At 47.1% G+C, this 13521-nt stretch overlaps 2 protein-coding genes across 2 annotated transcripts in view; one reads left to right on the plus strand and one right to left on the minus strand.

The window, feature by feature from the left end:
• Positions 1 to 928, minus strand: part of CSF2RB (colony stimulating factor 2 receptor subunit beta) — a 101903-nt gene extending 100975 nt beyond the window's left edge. The window contains exon 1 of the mRNA XM_082265495.1: positions 796 to 928. The gene's annotated coding sequence lies outside the window, so the exon portion shown is untranslated. The remainder of the gene's footprint in view (positions 1 to 795) is intronic.
• IFT27 (intraflagellar transport 27) overlaps positions 1 to 13521 on the plus strand; it is a 553630-nt gene that overhangs the window by 5919 nt on the left and 534190 nt on the right. The gene's annotated exons all lie outside the window — the stretch shown is intronic.

Raw genomic sequence — 13521 nt, forward strand, 5'->3', positions numbered from 1 at the left:
TATATTATTACATTAATATATATACCTTAATACATATAGTACAACTCATGGTAATAATACATTACAGGATCCATACTAGAAATCTATCCATTCAGTTTTAGATAAACGCTGGCAGCAAAATCGCACATTATCTTGTCTGAGAAATCTCTGAACTTTGGTTTCCTGTTCTAACCACCTACTTAGACTTTTTATGCAATCTCACTTTTCCTGTTGGATTTTACGCTAAGGTACAGACAATGAGATGGTGGTAGAGCTTGGAACTCTACAAAGGAATCTTATCACTGAAATCCCCCAAAAAAGGCATGAGACTGTTCAGCAAAACATAATCTCTGCAATTACAATATATTCCTTAAAATTCCTACTGGGGTCTGTTAAAAAGATTTTCGTAATACTTTACATTCATACAATTTGCATTCATTCATACAAACATACATTCATACAACTTTCACCCAGGATTCACACATTTTTCTACATGGGGGAAACTGTATTAATCCCGGATTGTGTAGATCTTATCTGAAAACCTTTATAAATAGACACCCAATTATTCTGTCCTACTTGCAATATAGACATAAAATCCAACATTACTAGCCATAGAACAATTCTTATTTTCTGGAAAGAACATATTATCCCCATGCAGTTGATGAAACCATTTTGAAGTGACAACTTGCCAGTTTTATAGTCACGTTACTGTAGGGAATGAATAAGTGACTTCCTGCCTCCTCTATAGACTGGCAATTTCTTTTATCCATTATATTGTCTCACAGATAAATCCTCTACATATTGTTTTCTTGTTACCTGTTTTCATCTCAAGGTCCCGGGTTCTTCATTGGCTGCCTTAATGTAAATAAAATCTCCCTACTAAATCCTGCGTTCGCCCAATGTCTGTGAGTGCTTCTCTATGTGTGAGAAAGACGTGCCTGACTCTTTTCCTGTGTGTTGTAACCCCTTTCTGGGAATAGAGAAGTGGCTTTGTGTCCACATGTGCTCATGTTGTAATAAATAAACATGGGAACTTCCAAATGGTACATTCCATTATTTAGCTTAATAGCCCCATTGCCCTTTTTAGAGATAAAAGGGATGATTGCTGTTAGTAAAGTCTTGAGGAGCAAGGTGTTATTTTGCTATCTAAAAAAACATCCAAACTTGGAGATACAGGGAACCATCAGATTCTCATGTGCTGCGTTGATTACCTCTTAATAACATATACAGTATTCAGTAAACAGTACAACAGCCATGCATTATCAGTTACAGGACCTGAAAAAATAAAAATAAAACAGACATACAATTATCTTAATTTTATATCAAACACAAGGTAGCTAAAATCTACCAAACTCATACAGTCATAACAAGCTCAGCACATGTATGCTCTTCTCTGAAGAAGTCCCGATGGCGACGCAATGCGCCAGATGTTCAGCTCCACACACCCTCCCTGTATTGACGTCCTCATGACTAGATGGAAGTGCTTGACCGTCTGTGCCACATGGCAGTATTCTGACATTAATGCCTTTTATTCATTGGCGCAAAAATATGGATACCGCTTACATTATGTCTATTTTCTTTTGCTTTATTATGCCTGTCATTGTCAGGAACCATTCCTTCTGGTGTTTATTGGGAACTGTTCATCCTTTATCTCCTGGGGCTTCCTGAGGATAATCTGAGAGGGATTCTGTTGGATTGGCTAAATTATGATGTGCTTGCATCTTGAATGCTTATGACCTTCTGTCATTTAGAGGTCCCATCTATAAGCTTGAAAAAAAGAAAATGGTCGCACACCACCACGGAATCCAATGAAGAAAGTTTCTTTATTCACATAAGTGGTACAAGATACAGCAGCAGTGCTGAATTTTGGCCTAGGCGAACAAGGCCCAGGCCTAGGGCGGCACTTTGCAAGGGGGCAGCAAAAAAGCTACCCCCCCTCCACCTGAGACTCTATTGGCCACTGGTTGCTAGAGCCACCTCTCTCACCCCTCCTCTCTCTCATCCCCCCCTCTCTCTCTCTCATCCCCCTCTATCTCTCTCATCCCCCCTCTCTCTCACCCCCCTCTCTCATCCCCCCTCTCTCATCCCCCATCTCTCTCTCATCCCCCTCTCTCAACCCTCTCTCTCTCACCCCCCTCTCTCTCTCATCCCCCCTCTCTCTCTCACCCCCTCTCTCAATTATCCCCCTCTCTCTCTCACTCTTTGATTCCCTCCCCTCTCTCTCTCACCCCCCTCTCTCTTTCATCACTGCCTCTCTCTCCCCCTCTTTCTCTCATCCCCCCTCTCTCGCTCCCTCCCTCACCCACCCCCCTCTCTCTCCCTCACCCTTTTCTCTCTCCCACCCTCCCTCACCCCCCCCCCCCCCTCGGGAGATCTCAGGGGTTCATGCTGGGACTTGTAGTCCTTCCATTTTGGAGGGTGTCACATCCATTAAAAAAGGAGTGGGACAAATTTACATAGGAGGGGGGGCGCCCAATTTTAGTCTTGCCTAGGGCAGCACAAAACCAAAATACACCACTGTACAGCAGGGTAGGACAGTTGACATGTTTTACATGACTGCTACGTGCTTGTTTACTAGTAGTAGTGAACAAGCACGTAGCAGTTGTGTGAAACGCGTCTACTGTCCTTCCCTGCTGTACCTTTTACCATTTATGTGAATAAAGGAACTTTTCTTCATTGGATTCCGTGGTGGTGTGCAACCTTTTTCTTCTTTCATGCTTCTCCTGGCGGCGAGCCGAGGTTCAGCACCCACCTTGAATCATGGACTTTGACTAGCCTGAGCGGTGTTATCTCTCTTCATCATCCATCTATAAGCTTAGCAGTAAAGAAGGTGGAGGTTCCTTATTTCATACACTCGAAAGCAGGAAAAATGTTCTGAGGACTTTTGATGCATGCTTCGTTTCTTTCCACGGAGGATCATATATGGACATTATTTGCACGTTATTATTAAAATATTGTGTTGTGGCTTTTAGTCAAATGTTATTATACACAGATTGCAAGGAGTGGGAATATTATTGTATGATCTATTTGAATTGTTGCACTTTTTTAAATTTTTTATTTACATAGTGAAAATATGGTTACTGTAAGCTCACCCCTTTATAGAAAGGAGGCTGGGTCATCCATTGCCTAAATATAATGGGGGGAATTCAATATATCATTAATGTCTATTTCCTGGTGCATCATGGTAGCATACAATGGGTTTTGGCTCTGCCCCCTCAACCTGATAGGACTGGTTAACTATAAATCAAAGACAGACCCGGCTCGCCGCATTCTCCTTTTTGTCCTCACCTGAACAGGACTGGAGTCGCAAGGTATCCCTTACCGTTTGTCGCCCCAGCCAAGTTTAGCCTCTCCTGGGTGGAAGTCCTTCCACTACAGCCTCTACATGAGCTATATGGTTGGAACGCCATTTTGGCGGAGCAGGCCTGTCAAAGAAAGCTTTAATCACTTCTAGACCAGAAGGTTTTACCCCCTTAATGACCAGGCCATTTTTTGTGATTTTTGCGATTCGGCACTGCGTTACTTTAACGGACAACTGTGCAGCCATGCAATGCTGTACCCAGATAAAATTTATGTTCTTTTTTTCCCCACAAATAGAGCTTTCTTTTGGTGGTATTTGATCACCTATGCGTTTTTTATTATTTGCGCTATAAACAAAAAAATAGCGACAATTCTAAAAAAAAAAAATAAATAAATATGTTTCACTTTCTGCTACATAAAATTCCCAATAAAAAAAAAATGAAAATCGAATTTTTTCATCATTTTAGGCCAATTTGTATTTTGCTAGATATTTTTAGTAAAAAAAAATTCCAAAAACCACATTTTGATTGGTTTGCGCAAAAGTTATTGCGTCTACAAACTAGGGGAAAGATTTATGTCATTTTTATTTTATACATTTTTTTACTAGTAATGGCGGCGATCAGCGACAATGCGGCTGACAGATCGGACCCCTAACTGACTTTTTTTACATTTGGGGGGGGGGGGACCAGTGAAATTACTACAGTAATCACTGCTAAACATATGCACTGTTACTGTAATAATGACACTGGCAGGGAAGGGGTTCACTCACGTGTGATCAAAGGGTTAAGTGTATGCCTAGAGGTTGTTTTCTAACTGTGAGGAGGATGGGTTTGTGGAATCAACACAGAGACCTGTGATCCTAAATAGGAGGATCACAGGCGCTCTGTACTGATTCCTGAGAGAACAACGGTTTGCTGTGTTTACAACAGCAGACCGCTGTTCTCTCTCCACGGGGAGCGATTGCGGGTGCCCGGTGGCAATCGCTACCACTGGCCTCGTGAATTAGCTTCCCCGCTGGTTAATGGGGTACGGCGATTCACGCAGCTGAGCCAGCCTGCCACAGTATATATGAAGCGGGTGGTCGGCAAGCAGGTAAACAAGCTTTGACGTAAGTGACAACGTTTTCCCTTTGCTTTCCATATGCTTTTCACCTCTTTTCACTTTTTTGTGGGTGTTTGTCATTTCCAAGATGGCTGCAGCAGTGCAAGTACACTCCGAGCATAAAAAGCAGGAAGTGATGTGGCTCCTGTGACCTGTTTCCTGGTTAGCCCTTTTCCAAGATGGCGATCAGAGCATGCTCAGGCACTGATATCATCACTAATGGCAAAATGTGATAGTTTTAAATGGTTTTATGGCATTTTTGGGCAACACATGTTGGAGCTCTCTACTTATGCATGCTGGATGCTTATGTGGTCATTGTTTGCAGGTATGTTTATGGCATTCACCTGAGCTTTTCCTATCTCCTTCTCAGTGTTGCTCTAGGATCACTGTGCTGTTTATGATATTTCACCTTGGCTCTTCCTATCCCCTTCTCAATGCTTGCTCTGGGATCACTGTGTTATGCTGTTTTTCATTTCAGTCTGCTGCTTTGCTCTGTTTCTATGGGGAACCCTGCCCAGTCAGACCACCCATTGCTTTAAAGCAGGGGTGGGGAACCTACGTCCCGGGGGCCATATGCGGCCCTCAAAGTCATTTGGTCTGGCCCACCGGGCAGCTCAGTCTGTGTCTCTCAGCTGATCTGTCAGAACGGCGCCAATGCTTCCTGTATAGTTCTATCAAATGCACTCCGCCTGTGACCAATACAGGAAACATTGCCTCTTCCTCCAGGGCGGCGCCGCTGCTAGCCAGCATTTACCGCCAGCAGCACACAAAGCAGTACCAGCCAGAGCCAGCAGTACAAGCCAGAGCCAGCAGTACCCACAGCAGTATAAGCCAGAGCCAGCAGTACCAGCCAGAGCCAGCAGTACCCACAGCAGAACCAGCCAGAGTCAGCAGTACCCAAGGCAGTACCAGCCAGAGTCAGCAGTACCCACAAAAGTACCAGCCAGCAGTACCTACAGCACAGTACCCACAGCAGTACCAGCCAGCAGTACCAGCCTGAGCCAGCAGTACCCAAGGCAGTACCTACAGCACAGTACCAGCCTGAATCAGCAATACCCACAGCAGTACCAGCCTGAGCCAGCAGTACCAGCCAGCAGTACCCACAGCATAGTACAAGCCAGCAGTACCAGCCTGAGCCAGCAGTACCAGCCTGAGCCAGCAGTACCCACAGCAGTACCAGCCAGCTGTACCCACCAGCAGTTCCAGCCAGCTATACCCACCAGCATTACCCGCCAGCAGTTCTTTTCAAAACTTACCACCACAAAGTCAACTGCGCTCCAGACTGACCGACGCAAACCTGGAAAACCAGTTGCGAGTAGTAACATCATCAATACCAGCTAACATCACACACCTCACCAAAGAGAAGCAGTTGCAGCCATCACATTAGGGGCAAGTTAATTCAATTTTTGACCAAATATAACAGGCACATGTTTAAGTTGATAAGTTTGTACGGCCCCCGAATGATTTTATAAATACCCAAATGGCCCTTGGCAGAAAAAAGGTTCCCCGCCCCTTCTTTAAAGGTATAGGGATTAGGTAAGTAGTGAAGATTGAGAAAAAGAAAGTCAATACCTTCAGCCCTGTAAGGACCACAAGATGAAGGAAGCCCTCAAAAGGTCAAGATAAGTCGTCATCTAAGAGCAGACATCCAGGCAATGTTGATCAAGGTCATCATCTCACCACCTATTATCATTGCTTACCGTTTAAAAACATCACAGGCTACCAGCCCTAATAGTTGCTACATTTGCGGTGGAGAGTCATTGCTTGCCAAGCTAATAGGTCACGTCTGCCTGGAACAAGTAGAATACAGCCCTGCAAGGACCTCAAGATGGAGAGAGCTTTCTAAAAGCCAGAACATTTACCATTTAGGCGCAGACATCCAGGCAACGTTGATAAAGCTCATCATCTCGCCCTTCGTTATTATTGTTCCCTGTTTACAAACCCCACAGGTTACCAGCCCTAATGGTTGCGGCGTTTGTGGTGGAAAGTCATTGCCTGACAAACTAGTATGTCAAGTCCGCTTGAAGGAAGCGACAACTGACAAAGAAGGGGATGTCTGGAAAGTAGCCGTCTTGATTAAAGAATTGGCCAAGGAGTTGATACATGAAGCCTGTTCTTCCTAGGTAGGGGCTGAATTGCCTAGCACTTCCAACCAGAGCCAGTAAGTGGTGTGCAAATTAGAAAGCTTGTCGGAAGAAAAAAGGCATTAAAGGGGCCACAAGATTTGATGATTGCCCAAAAGAGCCTTTTGCAAGGGCAGTTAGGGACGCAATTGACTGGAGTGAAGTGGAGGAAACTCTCCACAAGGTTAGAAAGTACTAATTTCCCTTCACTGAACAACTGGAGGAGTTAATCCGGGAAGAATGGAAGCAGTCAGAGAAAAAGGCCTGTATAAACAGGTTGTCAAAACTGTATACCCTGAAAAGCTAAAGGTCAACCTGCTGCAGTCTCCTCTGATGGTGGATGCATCATTAATGCAGCTGGCAAGACACGTCACCTTGCGGTTGTGTTCCAGAAGACTATAGTTTGAAAATTAGACCCAACTCTGAAGTGCTCCTACGTACTGTATCATTGGCAGATGCCTGCAGACCAACAATACCCAGCCCACGTGCTGAGTGAGTCTAATGGAAGTGGTTTCATAATTATCAACCAGCTGCTGCACCTGCAGGACTCTGAGGGAAGTGGCAGGGTCAGCAACCCCTTAGACGTGATTTCCTATTGTGTATCTTACCAATAATTAAATTTATGTTGCAGTAGATGTCAAAAATCTGAATTGTATCTTCGTGCAGACTTCTGGGAAAGTCAGTGAGCTAATCACTCAAGCAGGAAATGATGTTTCAGGGGGGCATTCTGGAAAATTACAGTCCTGCAGATTAAAAAGGAAAGTGGAGTTACCCTTTAAAGAAGCCCTTCTAGAGGAAGTGAAGAGAGACAAGGTGGCAACAGCTTTGTAAGAGCTGAAATTGGTGGGAGACTCTGCGGCGGATGTGCCAGTAGACATCAATTGATGTTTTTCAAGAGCGGTCACAACAAGGGGTGTTAATATACACAGGGGGTGTTAATTATCCAAGCAGGGTTCGGCTTCACTTGTCCAGCAGGTGGTGCTGTTACTTGCAGAGAGGAGGGCGGAATTGCTGTCACTGGTGTGGAGTGAGAGCTGCTCAGTGAGTGCTCCCGCTGACCAGACCCCCCCCCCCACCGAGACTGAGAGGTGGTGGTGACTGGGGGGGGGGGCAAGAAGTGAATCGCGAGAGGCAATGGCCCTGGGTGACTAGGGGACAAAGAGAGGTGGCAGGCGACCCAGGGATCAAGTGCGGCGGGAGTGACAGGTGGACCAGGAGACCAAGATGGGAAAAGCTAAATTGGGCAGTGGCTAAGTGATATTGCTGAGCGGGGGAGTGTGGGATTGTGACAGGCAAAGCAGAGCAGAGAAGCAGAGAAGCAGGCTGACTGAGGGAGAAGGAATCCGCTGACAAGCGCTGCAAGTGTCAGTTTACAGGGGCGTCTGAGCAGGCGCACAAAGACATAAACTAGTAAAAAAGACTGAGACTGTGAAGACTAACTGTGTGTAGTTGGGACGCTGACTGAGGAGGGTGTATTGTGAGTACCTGAGTATTGTGAGTACCTGGGTAGTGTGGGTATTGCGAGTATCTGAATATTGCGAGTACCTGAGTGTTGGAAGTACCTGAGTGTTGCAAGTACCTGAGTGTTGCGAGTAACTGTGTAGTGTTGAATACTGCTTTGTAACTGTGTGTGACTGAGGAGTAACTGTGTGCTGATAAATTAGAGTCAGGAAGCTAGTAAACAGCTAATAGGGACAGAATTAAATTCCCAATCCCCATTAAATTAGTGAGTACGATGCCCGGCAGGTGTGGAGATGCTACTCAGTGTACATCTTGTGACATGTATGCGTTTCTCCATCATCCTATCGAGGATGAATAGAGCTGTGCAAAAATGTAAGCAAGTTGCTTCCCTGGAAGCTCAGGTCCTGAATCTAGGGAAGCAACTGGCAACACTGAGAAGAATCTCCATACTAAAGGAGAGCTGGGAACGTATCCGGCAGGTGCCGGCAGGGGCCAGCACAGAGGCAGGTGGAGATCCATGCTTGCAGGCACAAGAGCAGAGTAGTTGGGTGACAGTTAGGAAGAATAGAGGGGAAAGAGTCAAGGAGGCTGGTCCTGGGCTGGAACATCCCAATAAATATGCCCTGTTGCGTGATGTTGGGGAAACCAGTAAGGGACCAGCATTGCTGGAGCAGAGTGACGCCCCTTAGATGCCAGGGGAAGAACTCCTCCAGTGAGGGCAGGAGCGAGGCTAAGGGTAAGAAAAGACAGGTTCTGGTGGTAGGGGACTCAATTTTTAGAAGGACAGAGAGGGCAATCTGTCAAAAAGACCATAAGCGCTGAACTGTTTGTTTACCGGGCGCTCGGGTTTGGCACATCACGGATCTGGCAGACAGATTATTGGGTGGGGCTGAGGAGGACCCAGCTGTCATGGTACACGTGGGTACCAATTAAAAAGTTAGAGGGAGATGGAGATTCCCAAAAAAAATGATTTCAGGGACTTAGGAACTAAACTAAGGAGTAGGACCTCCAAGGTAGTATTCTCAGAAATACTACCTGTATCTCGAGCCATGCCAGAGAGGCAGTGGGAGATTAGGGAAGTTAACAAGTTGGTAAGGAGCTGGTGTAAAAAGGAGGGGTTCGGGTTCCTGGAGAACTGAGCCGACTTCTCAGTCAGCTACTGGCTCTTAAGTAGGGATGGACTGCACCTAAATGGGGTAGGTTCAGCCGTACGGGGAGAGAAGATGGCTGAAAAATTAGAGGGGCTTTTAAACTAGGTGATGGGGGGAGGGTCAACATGTAGAATTAGTCAGCGGGGAGCAAGGTTCAGCTGGCATTATTGGGGGCATTAGCGATAGGGTGACCAGAGATCCAAAACCCAAGGTAGGTAGGCTGAAAAATCAAAAGTGCAGCCTTATAAAATCTAACAAGGATATAGTATGCAACCAAACAAAATTACGAGAAGTCTAGAAGTCTAGAAGTCTGACCAACAAGATGAGAGAACTGGAGCTGCTAATGTATGAGGAGGATTTTGATTATGTGGGAATTTTGGAGACTTGGTTTGACAGCTCTCATAATTGGCTGGCAGCCATTCAGGGGTATTCCCTTTTTAGCAGAGATAGAGAGGGTAAAAATGGGGGAGGGGTATGCCTGTATATCAAGATCAATGTGCAAGTGAATATGAGGAACAATATCACGAATAGAGCTAGGGAGGAGGTAGAATCCCTAAGGGTAGAGCTTCAAAGGGAAGGTACTACGAGGAAAGTAATATTGGGCGTATAGGCCCCCCCCCCCCTTAACTAGAGGGAGGAAGGAGGAGAATTGGACCTCCTATCACAGCTTGGAATGGCAGCAAGGATGGTAAATGTCAATATAATGGGGGATTTTATTTATCCTGATATTGACTGGGCATAAGGAGCCACGCATTCATCTAAGGCTCACCATTTTCTAGTTGTTTTGCAGGACAATTTCATAGGTCAGATGTGAACGCACTGACAAGAAATGCGTTACTACCTACTGATTACTAACATTACAGACCTGATCAAGGATGTAGAAATACAGGGCAACTTAGCAAACAGTGACCATAGGTGAATTAGTTTCAATATAATTCACAGAAATAGGAAACACTAGGGTAATACAAGGAGATGGAATTTCAAAAGAGCCAACTTCCCTTAACTACGCTCTTTGTTAGACGATATAAAATGGGATAAAATCCTAGGAACAAAGAACACGGAGGAAAATGGGAATGCTTTAAGAACATACTAAATAAAGGTATTGGGAGGAGGGGCGTGGCGACCGCCATCTAGCATGGCCGCATAGTCTCTGAGCTCCGCTCCACTCAGGACCATATCGGCACATATCAAGCCTCCAGCTCCCGATCTCCACGCCAGCTGCTGCTGCCTGACACCCTCCTCTTACCGGGACTCCTGCTATGTGGAGACGCCGCCTCGATCCGCTGCACATACCGAAGCTGTCCACCTTCTTCTCTCCCATGCAGCGCGATCGCTGCCAAGATGGCGCTGCGGCCGGCCCTCCGCCTCAGACTTCACAGGCGCATCCATCCATGGACGGACCGGACCAGGAGCAACGTCATCCTCAACTCCAGGCAAGTCTTCTGCCCTCCTCTCCTTCCCCCACGTCTTTGCCGTCTTCCCCTACATCGAGGAGCCCGGCCAAATCTAGGCCGCGGTTTGACCACCAGCTCCATGAGGCCTACTCATCCCCTATGGACACGGTTGCGGCCCCCTCCCCGGATCCCTTTGGCAACTTCACCCCATCTGACCAGCCTCTCTCAGTGACCCTCATGCTGGACATGTTGAGAACCCTCAGATCATCCATCCAGCTGGACATGCAATCCTGTATTAGAGAATGCAAGGCAGACATCTCCCACCTTGGTGAAAGGGTTAACCTTGTTGAGCAGCATATGGGAGAATTCACCTCTTCCTTCAACACCTTAGTGGACTCTCATGCCTCTCACCATAACATCATCTCCTCCATGCAAGCAAAGATCGCAGACTTAGAAGATAGGTCCCGCAGGAATAACCTGAAAATTAGGGGAGTCCCGGAGACCATCCTGCCTCACCAACTCCCACATTTTGCCAAGGACCTCTTCCTAGCCTTACTCCCATCCCTCTCCAATGCGGATCTCACGATTGATAGGATCCATAGAGTACCCAAACCCTCTTTTCTGCCTTCTGAGATTCCCCGTGACGTGCTGCTGCGTGTCCACTTTTTCCAAGTTAAGGAACATCTCCTCTCAGCTTTCCGCAAACGCACGGAACTACCCCCCCAGGCTGCGAATCTCCAAGTCCTGCCAGACCTCTCCCAGTTTACCCTGCAGAGGCGCCGCAACCTCTCATCTATCACGAAGGCATTGCGGAACCACCAGCTTGTTTACCGCTGGAAGTACCCGGCGAAGCTTGAAATAACCCGTGAGGGCTCGAGACATTATGTTTCCTCCCTAGAAGACGGCATCCGCCTATTGCGGACCTGGAACATTCTGCCTGAAGAGCAACCTGCCCGCGACAACTTTGTTGCTCCTTCTCCAGAATATCTCCGCCAAGAATGGCACACAGTCTCCTACAAGAAACCGCCCAAGCAAACCAAGGGAACCAGGAATGCTTCCTTCCTCTCACCACCGACCTGAATCCTGAGTGTTTTGCGGGTACTTGTTGATGTACCCGTTTCCCCCCGCTGCTCGCAGTGATTACTGCTCTGGCCTCACTGGGGCCACTTTTTTACCCCTTTTTTGGTTGTTCCTAATCTTTTTTGGATGTACCATACAAGGTCATTATGGCTACCCCTTGCTCCCGCGCCTGTATCCCACCCACCACAGTTCTTGTACCACCCTCCCTTTTGCTGACTGTGCTCTACCTATTGTCCCTATCTCCTGGACTGTAGCTCTGCTCATACCCCGTCACTACTGGACTGCCACCCTTCTGATCCACTACTACCCCTCGGACCGGCCTGCCTGTGCTCTGCGAACTATTGGCCTGCTGCAAGTAGATGTTTTCCACCACCTTTGGCTGCTAAATCTTTTGTTGGCTTCTCCCCATGGGGGTTAAATTTGTTTCGATAAATGCCCGTGGTCTCAACCACCCGGAAAAGAGGAGATCCCTCTGGCAGGAAGCTCTAGACCTCCATGCGGATGTCCTTGCAGTTCAGGAAACGCACTTCAACAGCCAGACATCTCCGAAATGCTCCCACCCAGCCTTCCCCCATGTATTCCGAGCCTCCGCCGCAGAGAAGAAGAGAGGAGTTCTCATAGCGATAAGAGACACTGTTACGTTCACCCTCACAGATTCTACCATTGATACGAACGGTCGGTATATTGTTTTGAAATGTGTCATTAATAACATGCCTTTCACTTTGGTAGTTGCATATGCCCCTAACATGCGTCAAAAGAAATTTCTGCGTAATTTGTTAAAGAAAGTTTCCCTCTCCAACTATGGTAACCTGTTATTATGTGGGGATTTGAATGCGCCTGTCACCCCAGACCTCGACACCTCCTCCTCTCACAACAGGAGGCCCGCCGCCTTGGCGGACCTGCTTGAGTCTGAGGATTTGTACGATGCCTGGCGTTGTCTAAATTCCACAGATAGGTCGTACACTTACTACTCCCCGAGTCACAATTCCTACTCCCGTCTAGATTACTTCCTAGTGGACAAATGGTTACTACAAAGAGTCTCTGACTCTTCTATTCACGACATCGTGTGGTCGGATCATGCCCCTATTTCCCTCACACTCGAGGATAGTAACTCCCTCTCCCTAGCAAGAGTGTGGAGATGCAACGCATCTCTCTTCCATGATCCCGCCACTCGCGATGAGGTCTCCCAACACCTACAGCAGTTCTTTTCCCTAAACTTACCCTCAGACATGAGCCCCCTTAATAATTGGTGCGCCCACAAGGCATTTATTAGGGGTATCCTCCTGAAATTGAACTCCAGGCTCCATAAGTCCTTCCGCTCCAGACTTGATACCCTCCTTACAGATATCCGTGCCCTTGATGCCCAGAATCAATCCTCCCCTTCCCCTGCCTTGGCCGACAAACTTTCTAACCTTCGCAACTCACTTAAGGAACTTTTGTCCTCCCAACATGACCGCTACATGCGCACGCTGAAGCTTAACTACTACGCCAACAACAATAAGGCTGGCAAGCTCTTGGCTAACCGCCTGAAAGCCCGTAGAACCAAGACCAAGATACCGTCCCTTACCCACCCACATACCCACGATACTCTGACTAACCCTCAAGCAATTGCTGATGCATTCGCTGATTACTACTCCTGCCTGTACAATCTAGGGTCCTGCACCTCTACACCCCAACCCACGAACGCCAATATAGACTCCTTTTTGTCCAAGCTACATCTTCCCTCCCTATCCTCCACGCAATTGGAATCCCTGAACCAACCCTTCACTACCGAGGAGATCTCGGCTGTGGTCCGCTCCTTGCCCCTTGGCAAATCTCCGGGCCCAGACGGCCTATCCTCGGAATACTTCAAGTCCTTCCTCCCTATTTTGTCCCCACACCTCCTAACGACGTTCCAAGCCGCAGCTGTCAGTGGCTCCTTCCCCAAGGAGA

Source organism: Pelophylax lessonae (genome assembly GCF_965119305.1).
Source record: "Pelophylax lessonae genome assembly, chromosome: 8".
Lineage (NCBI taxonomy): Eukaryota > Metazoa > Chordata > Amphibia > Anura > Ranidae > Pelophylax > Pelophylax lessonae.